Source organism: Cricetulus griseus, chromosome 3 (genome assembly GCF_003668045.3).
Source record: "Cricetulus griseus strain 17A/GY chromosome 3, alternate assembly CriGri-PICRH-1.0, whole genome shotgun sequence".
In the NCBI taxonomy this organism is placed as follows: Eukaryota; Metazoa; Chordata; class Mammalia; order Rodentia; family Cricetidae; genus Cricetulus; species Cricetulus griseus.
In genome coordinates this window covers 92,871,914-92,885,936 of record NC_048596.1, presented here as the reverse complement: position 1 = coordinate 92,885,936, position 14,023 = coordinate 92,871,914, and the positions used below count along the sequence as shown (strand labels likewise).

General features: G+C 40.7%; 1 pseudogene; it reads left to right on the top strand.

Moving 5' to 3' along the window:
• The first annotated feature begins 6,667 nt into the window (after positions 1-6,667).
• On the top strand, positions 6,668-12,737 carry LOC100764210 (annotated as a pseudogene).
• Positions 12,738-14,023: the final 1,286 nt, after the last annotated feature.

Below are 14,023 nucleotides of genomic sequence, written 5' to 3'. Positions count from 1 at the left end.
GCCCAATCATCTTCACATGCAGAAAACAAAATCAAGGTCTACTGCATCCAGCAGGGCTGGAGAAGGCACAGGTCAAAAGTGCTATTTCTGGCCATGAGAGCCACTTTATGACCTGGGTTCTCACCTGGGCCACCTGCAGTGGAAAAGTGATCAACAGCCAGGTTTGAGAGTCACACAGGCCATCTCTGCTACCAACTATTTGTGTGAATTTGAGCAGGCTAGTTAAATGTCTTCCTACTCCTTGTCTTGGTTTTGTTTCCTTGTTGTTTTAGACAGTGTCTCTTGTAGACCAGCCTGATAGAAAACTCACTGTTTAACCTAAACTGGCCCTAAACTCCTGATTACTTTGTTTCCACCTCCACCACATGCTGGGATTACAGGCATACAAACCACTGCTACTTACATTTCCAAACTTAGTTCCTTACTGAAGAGTGAGAGTGACTAACACCTTTCCCAGTGAATTGTTATGGAGATTACATGAGCTAATTCATAGCATTTTTAAAACTGACACATGGCATGAGCTAAAAAACGACAGTAAAAATAATTAAAATAACAAAAATAAGCCTCTAGGATTCTAAAGTCTACTTTGCTTCTTGATATGCTTTGCAGAATATATTTCTGGAAATAAAATAAGAAGGAACTTAAGAGGGGGTAGCAAGAAACAGAGATTAAGAGTAATACCAAGAGGATAAAGGTTTTATATATATTCAGAGAAATATTTTTTAGGTAAGATAGCAATTCCTTTGCATATTTAATTCATGTGAGATATAAGAAGAAAGCTTATTAATTGTGGAATTCAAAGTCCAACACAGAAGTTATATTAAAAATTTTTTGCATTTAATGGCACTCACTGGACATTGGTTGAGTTGACTGATTAAATGAGATAAAGAGGACTCCACTCCCCCAGCCATAACTCTGGTCATGCAGTTCCTGCACCAGGCTTTCCTGAAAAGTGTATTTCTCTAACATCATCAAGAAGTTTCTTTCTACAGCACACAGAGACCATTGCATAAATCCACAACTGGTCCAAGTGCAGAAAACAACAACCTGTGAGGTACCAAACCCCAGTTGATGCATCCACTTTGTAAACTCTGCACCTAAGACTCAGGGAACATTGTAGAGGAAGGGGAGGAAAGATTGTAGGAACCAGAGGTCCAGGATGTATGCTGATTACCTTTGTACTTGATAGGGAAACTGCACCCATGAAATCCCAACAATGTGGTTGCTTCAACAAGATTTGAATAACAATGTCAGTTGTTAGGCCAATGTGAATGGGGAAATTGCAAGGGGCCCACCCCTAGATGAAGAGCTATAGTCCATTAACAAAGAAATAAAGGAACTAACAGAAGTTATGACCCAATTGGGTTTAACAGACATCTATAGAACATTCCATCCAAACACAAACCTTTTCCTCAGAGCCACATGGAACCTTCTCTAAAATTGACTGTAAGATCCCTGGAAAGCTCAGGCTTCCAGGGTCTTAGCCCAGGACCTTGGTCACCCCAATCACCAGGCAGATTCGAAAGCTTGATGCAAACAGCATGAGGCTTTATTGTTGTTTAACGAGCTAACCCCATGTTATCTTGCGTCTTTCACCCACCCGCCATGGCGGATGGCTAGCAAAGACAGCTTGAACTGATGCATAGAGATCTTGTAGGGCAGCGTTAGAGGAGTGTCTAGGGGAACGCACAGGCTCAGGTTGGTGTTTTTCCAGGCTTAGAGGGCTTGCCCTGTGTTGATTGGTCAACTGGTTGCTATGGCCCAGAGGCCCTCCCAGGGTGATTGCTATGCTCTGTGTGTCATTGCTGTGCACTTGTCTGTAAAGCACACCTAGAGCCATAAAGCATAGCACCACCAGCTAACTTCTGATTGGTTCCTTGCCATGAGGCAGGCATCTGACTTTCTAGTGACTAGGACAAGGTCAGACAAGCTGTTATGGCTGCCGAAATGGGGAGCTGGTCCCTTCATTGACCACATACTCAGCAATAAAGCAAACCTCAACAGATACAAAAAAAAATTGGAATAACCCACTGTATCTTATCAGATCACCATGGTTTAAAGTTAGAATTCAACAACAACACAAATTGCAGAAACACTACAAACTCATGGAAATTGAACAATGCTCAATTGCATCACTCCTAGGTCAAGGAAGAAATAAAAAAAGAAATTAAAGACTTCCTAGAATTCAATGAAAATGAAGTCACACATACCCAAACTTATGGGACACTTTGAAAGCAGTGCTAAGAGAAACATTCATAGTACTAAGTGCCCACATAAAGAAACTGGAGAATAGTCACACTAGAGAATTAACAGCACAACTGAAAGCTCTAGAACAAAAAGAAGCAAACTCACCCAGGAGGAGTAGACACCAGGAAATAATCAAATTGAGGGCTGAAATCAATAAAGCAGAAACAAAGACAACAATACAAAGAATCAATGAAACAAAGAGTTGGTTCTTTGAGAAAAAATGACATAAACAGAAAAAAGAAAAACAAGGACTGCACAGAGAGCTGGAATCAGTCTTCTCCAGGGACAATACCCCTGATTGGTTGTCTAATCCCAAGTAGTCAATACTAAAAGATACATATAAGCAACACTAAGTAGACTCAACTGCTTGCATAAACAGATTCATATGCCTTTATACATTGCATACATACTTTGTTACATATATTTAGGTAACAATAATAATTAAAGAATAAAAGGCCATGGAGTTGAGAAAGAGTAGAGTCAGAACACGGAGGAGTTAGAGGAGAGGACAATGAGTAGAAATGAGGTATATAATACTATACATTTCTCAAAAATATCACAAACAACACAAAATATCTTGGAGTAACTCTAAGTGGAAGACCTGTATGACGAGAACTTTAAGTCTTTAAGAAAGAAATTAAAAAATAAGTCAGAAAATGGAAAGATATCCCATGCTCTTGGATAGGCAGGATCAACATAGTAAAAATGACAATCTTATCAAAAACTTTCTACTCATTCAATGCAATCCCCATCAATATCCCAGCACAATTCTTCACAGACTTTGAAAAAACAATACTCAACTTCATATGGAAAAATCAAAACCCCGGGATAGTCACAGCAACTCTAATGAACTTCCGGAGGCATCATCATGCTTGACTTCAAGCTTTACTATAGAGCTATAGTAATGAAAACAGCTTGGTATTGGCACAAAAACAGATAGGTAGACCAATGGAATTGAATTGAAAACCCTGATATTAATCCACACACCTAAGAACACCTGTTTTTTGACAAAGAAGCTAAAATTATACAATGGATAAAAAGAAAGCAACTTCAACAAATAGTGCTGGCATAACTGGATGCTGACATGTAGAAGACTGCAGATAGATCCACCAGGCACAAAACTTAAGTCCAAATGGATCAAAGACCTCAACATAAATCCAGTCACACCACCGATCCACTTAGAAGAGAAAGTGGGAAGTTCCCTTAAACACACAGGAGACCACTTCCTGAACATAACACCAGCAGCATAGACACTGAGATCAACAATTAATAAATGAGACCTCCTGAAACTGAGAAGCTTCTGTGAGGCAAAGGACACAGTTTACAAGATAAAATGGCAGTCTACAGAATGAGAAAATATCTTCACCAACCTCACATCTGACAGAGGGCTGATTTCCAAAATATAAAAGAACAATAGCAACGACAACAACAACAAAACCTAGACACCAAAAACACCAAATAATCCAATTAAAAAATGGGATACATATCTAAATAGAGAATTCTCAACAGAGGAATCTGTAATGGCTGAAAGGCCCTTAAGGAATTGCTCAATCAAAGAAATGCAAATCAAAACAACTCTGAGATACCATCTTATACCTGTCAGAATGGCTGAAATACTAATGAAAGCTTATGCTGGAGAGGATATAGAGTCAGAGGAACACTTTTTCATTCCTGGTGGGAGTGAAACTTATATTGCCACTTTGGAAATCAGGATGGTCGTTTCGTACAAAATTGGGAATCAATTTACCTTAATATCCAGCATTACCACTCTTGGGCATATACCCGAAGAATGAACAATAACAAGGACATCTGTTCAACTATGTTCATAGCAGCAGAACATAGCAACTATGTTCTGGCTATTTGTAATATCCAGTACCTGGACCAACCTGGATGCCCTCACCTGAAAAATAGATAAAGAAAATGTGGTACATATATACAATGGAGTACTACTCAGCGATAAAAAAAAATAGTAATAATAGCATCTTGAAATTTGAAGGCAAATGGATGAAACTGGAAGAAACCATCCTGAGTGAGGTAACCCAATAACAGACAGACAAACACAGTATGTACTCACTCATAAGTGGATATTAGACATAAAGTAAAGGATAACCAGTCTACAATCCACAACCCCAGAGAAGCTAGGAAACAATGAATACCCTAAGAGAGTCATACATGGACACCACCCCCCTACCTAGAAGGGGAAATTGTCAAGATTTCCTGAGTAAATTGGGAGCATTGGGGTAGGGAGGTAGGAGAGAGAGAAGGAGAGAAGGGGAGGGAGAAGAACATAAGGGATTTGGAAGGTCAAGTTGGGGGAAGGACAGAGAGGGAGTGCAAAGATAAAGATACCTCGATAGAGGGAGCCATTATGGGGTTAATGTGAAATCTGGCACTAGGGAAATTCCCAGGAATCCTCAAGGATGACCCCAATTAAGAATCTAAGCAATAGTGGAGAGGCTACCGTAAATGCCCTTCCCTTAAAATGAGATTGATAACTCACCTTAAAGTCATATGGGATACCAGAAGCAGAAATTTACAGCTAAGCACTGGACTGAACTCCTGGAGTCCAGTTGTAGAGAAGGAGGAGTGATGAGCAAAGGGGTCAAGACCATGCTGGGGGAAACCCACTGAAACAGCTAACCTGAGCAAGTGGGAGCTCACTGACTCTGGATTGACAGCTGGAAAACCTGCATAAAACCAAACTAGGCCCCCTGAATATGGGTGACATCTGGGGGACTTGCACAGCCAATGGGTCCACTGGCAGTGGAACCAGAATTTATCCCTAGTCTACAAACTGGCTTTTTGGAACCCATTCCCTATGGAGGGATACCTTGCTCAGCCTAGATACAGAGGGGAGGTCCTCAGTCCTGTCCCAAATGATGTGACAGACTTTGATGATTCCCCATGGGAGGCCTCATCCTCTCTGAGGAGTGGATCGGGGATAGGATGGGGAGATGGAGGAGGGAGTGGGAGGAAGGAAGGGAGAGGGAACTGGGATTTGTATATAAAATAAGATTTTTTTAAAAAAATTAACAATATAATGTTATTAATCTCAAAAAATAAATAAAAGAAATAAATACTAGTATTGAGAAGAACTAGCTAAATAAATGTGATAGGAAAAGCTAGAGATGGCACCATGCCTGTAAGCCCAGAACTTGGGAAATAGAGGCAGGAGGTCATCCTGGGCTTCAGTTACATAGCAATTTTAGGGCCAGCTTGGGCTATTTGAGCACTGTTTTTAAACACACACACACACACACACACACACACACACACACACACACTCACTCACTCACACACATACACACACTTTTTTAAAAAGTATTTTTAAAGTAAATATATTTATATGGGGCCTGGAGGTTGGGGTGTGGTAGAGTTCTTGCCTAGCATGCCAGATGTCCTGCATTAGTTTACCAGCCCAGCATAAATCAAACACTAGTTACAAGACTATAATCCCAACTGTAGGAGGGAGGCCCATCAGAAATACAAGGTCATCTTCTGTTGCATAATGATTTTGAGGTCAACCTTAGCTGCATGTGATACTATATCAAAAAATAATTTTATCTGGTGGTGGAGGGAGATAAGGCCCAGGAATCTGACCTTGGTTCTCTCCTCTGGCCTCATTATGAACAAATGAACAAGTAAAGTATAAGCCTGTGAGACCAGAGACACATCACAGTAAAGAAATACTACACCTGGGGCCCAGTGTTTTGCCTTTCATGGTTGTCTCTCCAGTGGTGTGGCTTTTAAATGATAGAGCTAATAAGACTCTGCATTCTTTAAAGTGAAGGAAATGGTAGTTACAATTCTGTACTCATCAACTATAAAAATAAGGAGAAACTCACACAACCCAGGCAGGAGGAATAAGTATCCTGAATATAGTAGAACAATCCCCTTCTTGCTATAAAAGCAAATAAGAACACTCAGATGGATGAAGCCGTCGCTACCAAGTTCGAAATTGCTTCCATTTCTTCTCAAGAAAAGTTCACTCAAACAGGGAAGATGAAGCTAACAGCTTTCAAAGGAGACTAATGACCAAGATGAGAAAGCAGGTGTCAAGAACATGAGCTCCAAGTCATTGCAAATCTCTTGGTCAAGGTGAAATGTATGCCAAGCTCAACAGCAAGTGCATAATGAATGAGAAGGAGGTTTGTGAGTACTTCAGGCCAGTGCTAATCATTAGAAGATAGCTCTGGCTCTCATTTCCTTTCATATAAAGCAACTATCTGGCAAAGAACTGAATCAGCAAAAATTACGATTGATGGAACTTCTGTCAGTAGGCATTCATGACTACTCCTCCAGAATGGAATCTGAGCCTTGAGAGCTCATTCAAAGCATCACCTCTTTGGTTTTACACAGGGTCTGCATTGTGGGTAGTAAGATGTGATCAATAAGCAGCATCAAAGATGCACGGGACAAGATGGGTTTCATCTGCTGCATCCAAGGTACTGCCATCCATGCAGCAAAGTAAAAGCTTGAGACCCAGAGGAGGCAAGAGGCACAGCACCACATTCTCGGTGACACCAAATATGCTGCCTGACACTGGCTTGCTAGGTTCAGCTTAGGTACCACATTTCTAAAAGGATTTTTGGGAAATGAAGTCATGTAGCAGACAATAGACTAGTTGTTAAGAGGCTTTGAAACATCAACTGAAGAGTAAAGATACTGAGTACTTTCACCCTTCAGGTATAAAAGTTTTGTATGCAACAGTGTGGCATACAAAACAGGTTCTATCTGGGCGTGGTGGGTCACTCTTGTAATACCATCATTTAGGAAGTAAGGGAAGAATCAGCTACTCAAGACTCACATAAAAAACAAAAAACAAAATAAAAACGAACAGCAACACCCACAAAAAAAAATATAGGCCCTTGGGCCAGTATCTTTGCTGTCAGGACTAAGCTACTTGGAGAAGTTACCAGACCTTTCTGTGCTTCTCTCCTCATATATAAAATGGAGGGCTAATGTAGGTCAGATGCAGTAATGTGTGTAAAGTACACAGTATGTAACAGATGCTTAAGAACTATCAATTATAATGACATCACTCAGAGGATGCCATAGCTGCCTTCAACTGTCATTTTCTGAAGGTGTTTTTCCTCAGCATGCAAACTAAAAGTTCTTAAGCTTCATCTTCAGAAGCATTTGCAGCAGCAATACCACAAGTCTAATATGTGTGATGTTGCTGTGATGGAGGAAGTGAGACAGAATGTTGTTGACTTGCTGTGTAAGTCAAGTCTCAAGCAGGCCAAGATAGCCTCAGCCCTCCTGCATAGATTACAGGCGTGTGCCATCACATGCTGCTGCAAGACCAAGTCACTCCTAATTACCAAGAGTTCTCACCATTCTGGAGGCTGGGGAGTCCAAGTGGAAGGCAAGGGCCTCCATGCTGCCATGATATAGATGAATGTGAAAAGACAAAGAAATAAAAGAGGCAAGCTCATCCCTAGGCAATGACATTGATTCCATTCTCAGCCCTCTAAACCTGATCACCTTTCTGTGGTTCCATCCTCTAATACTGTTATAGTGGAAATAATATCTCACTGTGAGTTTGGGATACTTATAAAGAATTGTTTTCTTTTAAAAATATATTCATTTATTGTTCTACAGTTTCATACGTATATGCATATTGTGTTGCCCCTATTATCTAGCTTCTCTTATACCTTTCTTCTTCCCTACTGAACCACTTGTTCTTTCCAACAACTTCCTCTTCTATTTTACGTGTGTGTGTGTGTGTGTGTGTGTGTGTGTGTGTGTGTGTGTGTGTGTGTACACTTGCATGTGACACTGTATTTAGGGTTGCTTGCATGAGAGTGGGTGTGTAGGGCTGGTAGATTTTACTTGAGGAAGGACTACTTATTAGTGATAATACTCCTGAGGAATATGATTCCTCCTCTCCCTGTAGCAAGCATGAACTTCCTATAGCCCCTTAGGGAAGGATGGGGGCTCATGAGCCCCTTTACCATCCATGATAGAATGTTGATGGATCTTGTTGCTCGATTTTCTTTCCCAGCCTGGGCCCACAGCCACCTTCTTTAGTCCCAAATAAACATATGGATGCTATATTAATTAGGAAACTGTTGACTGTCCCGCGCGCGCTGTATTTTCTCGGCCGGCAAGAAATACACGCAGGACACTTGGATCCTTCTGCAGACAAGCTTTAATGCATCTTACCAGAGCGGAGACACTGAACCAAGAAAACCATCCCTTATAAAGGCTGACCAGCCGCCTGGGACGTGTTACCCTATGAATGGCTTCAGCTCCTCAGGCCAAATGAGCCACGGGATAGGCAGAGATCAAAGGAATGGAGATTACCCAGCGCCTGTGAAGTAATTTACATCTTGGTGTCTTTAGGCACCATTATTGTAATGGAGCAATGCAGGAAACGGCCCCCTACAGTTGACCGGTGACTAGGGCTTCTTACTGGCTAACTCTGTCTTAATTATTAACCCATTTCTATTAATCTAAGTATTTCCACGAGGTCTTGGCTTACTGGAGAATGTTTGGACCTATTACTCTTTTGGAGGGCTACATGGCATCTGTTCTGGTGGGCCTGCTCTGCCTACCTTTCCCAGAATTCTCATCTTAGTCCTACCTATCTCCCTGCCTCATTGGCTGGACAGTGTTTTAATCATGAACCAATAAGAGCAACATATATACGGAAGGACATCTCCCATCAGATCTAGTCTTGTATAAACATTGTTTGGGTAGCTACAGTTGCTATGAGTTTATGGGTACAACTGCCAGGTCATGTCCAGAAGATAGTATATCACAGTACTTCTTTCCCTCCTCTGGTTTTTAGATTCTTTCCTCCCGCTATTCCATGATGCTCCTTGAACTTTGGAAGTGGTGACACAAATGTTCCACTTAGGGCTGAGTACCCATAGTCACTCATTCTCAACACTATAGCAAGTTATGATTTTCTGCATTAACCATTGCCATTGTAAACAGGAGCTTCTCTGACCAAAGCTGAGCTTCTCTAATCTATGGATATAAACACAAATACATAGAAGGCAGCTTGACACTATGTCTATTCAACACAAGCTTTATGTTCTTCCCTAGGACCTATGATTTTCCAAGCTATGGACTTACAGGTAGGAATTCCTCCTGTGGAGTGTGGATCTCAAATCCAATCAGAAAGTAGTTGGCCACTCCCACAACAATTATGTCACTATGGAACCAATGGGAACATCTTCCATGGTAGATTGATATTCAAGGTTAATATCTGGGTAAGAGTACTGGTGGCTTTTATTCCCCAGAATATATTATACTTTTTTTTAAGTGAATTTGGGACCCACTATGAAGCTCAAAGTCATACACAAGCTCACAAGATCATGGTCATCAATATCATGGATTCTAATTTCATATCTCATTCTATTAGAAGATATTTAGAACATGGAGTTGTCACTCTATCCTAACAATACCTTTTTCTGGAATATCTCCTGAAGGACCTGCCATCTTGAGGCTGTGTTACAGTTGTTTTAATAAGAAGTTTCTAAACCCTAAATGATATATAGTATACACATGAACTGTAGCAGTCGTTTTTAAACTTGGTATTATGTACTATACATAATTGTACACCCTCTACTTTTATGTAACTAGCAATATAAGTAGGTTTGTTTATGCCAACATTGCCAAAATGAGCAGTACAGTGGGATGCAACACTTTTATAGCTAAGACATCACTTGAGTGATAGGAATTTTTCTGTTGCAGTATAGTCTATTCTTGAATGAAAATGTTATGTAGCTCATGACATCTCCCAGTTTGGGATGCTATGAATAACAGATTAAGAAATGTGTTTTGTACCAAGCACATTACAGTAGACATAAAACATCGACAAGAAAAATACATAGGACTGAGCATGGTGGAGCACATCAGAAAGTTCAGCACTCCTGAAGTAGATGCAGGAAGATCATAAGTTCAAGGTCATTCTTAGGGACATGGTAAGTTCCAGGTTGTCTTGAGCTGTTTGAGACTACCAGTCAGACAGATTCTATCCACTTCTATCTGTCTATGTGTCTATGTATGTATAAATGTGTCTACACACACACACACACACACACACACACACACACACACACACACACACACACGCACCACCACCACCACCACCACCACCACCACCATCACCACACCATAGTCAACAGCACAATTCAAAATGCATTTACTTGTATATTAATAGATTCAAATGTATTGCTTTAGTTAATATCAGTAGCAATTCAATTGTGCACATATTAGGATTATCTGACAAACTCCAGGTATAAACATTTTAACTTGCAAGAGGCTGGTTGCTTAGTAACTATTCTACTTCTTGAATGTCTTAGAATATGTTGCATCCCAAGGATAGTTGTTTTATTTTATTTAAAATTTTTATTTGTTAAAAAAATGTGTTTTGTTTTGTTTTATTTGGTGAAGGGTTTGCTATCAGAATGTGAGTGTTGTGAAAACCACTGCTACCTTGAAACCAAATGGGAAAGGAAAAGACATCAACATTGTTGTCAGCGCACATATAGATAAATCTATCCTAACAATACCTTTTTCTGGAATATCTCCTGAAGGACCTGCCCTCTTGAGGCTGTGTGACAGTTGTTTTAATAAGAAGTTTCTAAACCCTAAATGATATATAGTATACACATGAACTGTAGCAGTCATTTTTAAACTTGGTATTATGTACTATACATAATTGTACACCCTCTACTTTTATGTAATGGCAAGTCCACCACTACTGGCCATCTGATCTACAAATGTGGTAGACTGTGAAGGACTGGTGTCTTCGGAGCTGTGATCAGGACCAGCTGAACAGCCCCGGGTCGGTTCCTAAGTGGAGGAGTGTGGATGAGGGAAGGCTAGCTATGGGGGTTAAAGAAAAGATGGAGACATAGGATCATATCAGGAGGGCAGGATCAGTTAATACTGAATGTGCACAGTTTATTTATGCATCAATCTTAAGTAACCAACCAAAGGTGGGAACAGTGGCAAAAGACTTCTATTATCATGTATAAAGGGCAGATAGCAATTATTTCCCTTAATCCTAAAGACACTCCATAGCTGCATGTATCATCTGGCCTTCAGGATGAATGTAAACTCGCCTGGGCCTAGGTCTATTGTCATTTAGATAAGAGCCATTCACCACTGAAGCCAGGGCATCCTGAAGCCATTAAGCTAACAACTTAAAGACAATACAAATGACTTGAGGCTCTCAGAACTCATGGCAGGATGGAAGACATTTCCAATATACCAGCCCTGACAGTAGACTTGATAGGAACTATTGAAAAGTTTGAAAAAGGGGCCCCTGAGATAGGAAAAGTCTCTTTCAAGTATGCCAGGGTCTTGGACAAACTGAAAGCTGAGTGTGAGTTTGGTATCACTATTGACATCTCCCTGTGGAAATTTGCAAGCAGCAAACATTATGTTACTACTATTGATGCCCCCAGACACAGTAATGTTATTAAAAATCAAAACAATACATGATTACAGATTGTGGTGCTGGTGTGGGTGAATTTTGGTGCTGGTTTTTCCAAGTTGTGGTGCTGGTTTTTCCAAGAATGGGCAAACCTGTGAGCATGCCTTTATGGCTTACACACTGTGTGAAACTGTTGGTGTCAACAAAGCGGATCCTATGGATCCACACTAAAACCTGCACCTACATTAAGAAAATTGGTCACAACCCTAACACAGTAGCATTTGTGCCAAATTCTAGTTGGAATAGTGACAAACTGCTAGAGACAAGTACCAATATGCCTAGATTCAAAGGATGAAAAGTCACCCATAAAGATGGTGGTGTGGGTAAAGCCATACTGCAGGGAGCTTTGAATTGTATCCTGCCACCAATTCTTCAACTGACACATCTGCAACTGCCCTTCCAGGATATCTATAAAATTGGTGGTATTGTAACTATACCTGTGGCCTGAGTAGAAACTGATGTTTTCAAACCTGTCATGGTGGTTATCTTGCTCCAGTCAATGTCACAGCTGAAGTAAAGTCTGTTGAAACAAACCATGAGGTTTTGAGTGGAGCTCTTCCTGGGCTTCAATGTAAAGAACAGGTCTGTCAAAGATGTTAGATGTGACAACATTGCTGGTAACAGCAATAATGACCTACCAGTGGAAGCAGGTGGCTTCATTGCTCAGATGATTGACCCATCCAGCCAAATTCACACTGCAGTGCCCCTGTCCTGGATTGTCACACAGCTTACATAGCATGCAAGTCTGCTGAGTTTAGAGAGGAGATTGATCGCCATTCTGGTAAGAAGCTGGAAAATGGTCTCACTCTCTTGGAATCTGGTCAAGGTAGCCATTGTTGATGTGGTCCCAGGCAAGCCCACATGCATCTAGAGCTTCTCTGATTATCCTCCCTTGGGTTGTTTTACTGTTTGTGACATGAGGCAGACAGTGGCTGTGGGTGACATCAAAGCTGTGGACAAGAAAGCTGATGGAGTTGGCAAGATCACCAAATCATCCAGAAAGTTCAGAAGGCTACATGAATATCATCCCTAACACTGGCTGCTCCAGTCTTTATCAATGGTGGAGGAATGGTCTCAGAACTGTTTGCCTAAATTGGCCATCTAAGTATGAGTAAAAGGCTAGAGAATGATCACATATACTGTAAAACCTGCAGAATGAAAGGGGAATATTTTGTGGACTATTTGTTCATGTGTGTGGCAGTTTTAAGTTATTAGTTTTATTTTTTCTATTGTTTTGTTTGTTTTTTTGAGACAGGGTTTCCCTGTGGCTTTGGAGGCTGTCCTGGAACTAGCTCTTGCAAACCAGGGTGGTCTCGAACTCACAGAGATCCGCCTGCTTCTGCCTCCCGAGTGCTGGGATTAAAGGCGTGCACCACCAACGCCCGGCCAAGTTATTAGTTTTAAAAAACAGTATTTTTTGTTTTTGAGATGATAATTTAATTATATTTCTCCCTTCCTTTTTCTTCCTCCAAGTCCTTCCACTCTTCTTCAATTTCATAGCCTCATTTTCACTACTTGTTATTGTATACATATATGTATTTGCACAAACACACACATACACATTCCTAATTATAACCTCTTGAGTCCATATAGTGTTACTTGTATGTATGTTTTCAGGGCTGACTGTTTGACATTGGACAACCAGTTGGTGTGCTCTTCCCTGGGGGAGACTACCTCTCCTACTCTCAGCTTTACTCATTTGCTTATAGTTCTTTGTGTAGGGTTGAGGCCTGGTTTCCTTTTCTCCATCCAGTTACACATGTCTGTTAGTGTCATCTTTGTTCAGTTTACACTGGGGAGGTCATATTGGTGAGACTTTACCATCACAGCTTCTGATGTTACTAGGAGACACAATCTCACAACAAACTCCCTGATCCTTTGGTTCTTACCATCTTTATGACCATCTTCTGCAGTGTTCCCTGAGCCTTAGATGTGGGAGTGTTTTGTAGATGTATCAGCTGGGACTGAGCTCCACCAAGCTGCATTTTGATTGGTTATTGTATTCTGCAGAGGTTTCTGCCTGTTGCAAAGAGACATTTCCTTGATGAGGGGTGAAGACTACATTTATCTGTGGGTATAGGACAAATGTTTATGGATTGCTGTTAGGGATTATGCTGATTTAGTCAATTAGTGGTTGTAGATTCTCCTCCACTAAATACGATTTCACTAGCACTGAGTAGTTAGATAGGTTTCCAGCACTAGGTATGGTAACACTCTTGTTGAGCGGATGTTAAGTCCAAGTAGAGAGCTGTTCCTTACTGTTGAGATAAACAACTGAATCAAAAATCTGTCAGAGAATTCTGAGAGTCACTAAAACAA